This window comes from Otolemur garnettii, unplaced genomic scaffold, assembly GCF_000181295.1.
Source record: "Otolemur garnettii isolate 467f Iridium unplaced genomic scaffold, OtoGar3 scaffold00128, whole genome shotgun sequence".
Lineage (NCBI taxonomy): Eukaryota > Metazoa > Chordata > Mammalia > Primates > Galagidae > Otolemur > Otolemur garnettii.
In genome coordinates, this window is record NW_003852523.1 from 2,625,813 (window position 1) to 2,626,875 (window position 1,063).

Consider the following 1,063-nt stretch of genomic DNA (forward strand, 5'->3'; position numbering starts at 1 on the left):
TTCATGGCCCTTGGGGATGAAGAGGGAGGGGCGTAGCCTTCAGTGTGCAAAGAAGAAAAACAGTGAATTCACCTTTCAGCTGAAGACACTAGAAAAATAAAATAGAGGCAATCTGGTTTTACTCTCAAATGATTAGGGAGAAATGAGAATATAATACTTTTAAGAAGGGTTATAGATTTGTATTTTAGATTGTACAAATCTAAAATTTGGTGAGTAGATGTAAGAGGCGTGGATATTCAGGAAGAGAAGATAAATGACAGAATTGGCCTTGGAGTAGAAAAGCTGTGCAGACGACACTGAGAAGGTCGTCAAAGATTTATCTTTTTTTTTTTTTTCTTTTTTGCAGTTTTTGGCTGGGGCTGGGTTTGAACCCACTGCCTCTAGTATATGGGGCCAGTGCCCTACTCCTTTGAGCCACAGGCACCACCCTTTGTTATTTTTATTTTATTTTATTTTATTTTGAGACAGAGTCTCACTTTGTCCCCCTAAGTAGAGTGCCGTGGCGTCAGAGCTCACCACAACCTCAGACTCTTCAGCTCAAGTGATCCTCCTGCCTCAGCCTCCCAAGTAATTCCCAGGACAGGCTCCAGCCATGATGTCCAGCTAGTTTTCCTATTTTAGTAGAGACTGGGTCTCACTCTTGTCCAGGCTGGTCTTGATCTCCTGAGATCAAGGGATCCACCCACCTCAGCCTCCCAGAGTGCTGGGATTACAGGCATGAGCCACAGTGATAGGCCAAAGATTTATCTTTAAAAAGGTACTAGGCACAGATAGATCCATTAAAGCAAAGTCTCATGGAACAGGTAACTACTCTGTGGTATAAACTATAGCATCCATTTACTAAACAGAAACTTGAGTACCTGCTGTGTATCAGATTGTGGTCATGGCTGAGAATATGGTAGTGGACAAAAACAGAGTCCCTGCCTTCCAGGAAGTATGAAAGAAAACAAGTTAATCAAAGACTTGTCAAAATAAATGGGCAAAGGGGAAGGACAGGGAGGGGAGAGGAGAAGGCAAGGGCCCTAACTGACTATATTAAGAATTTGGAAGGCTCGGCGCCTAT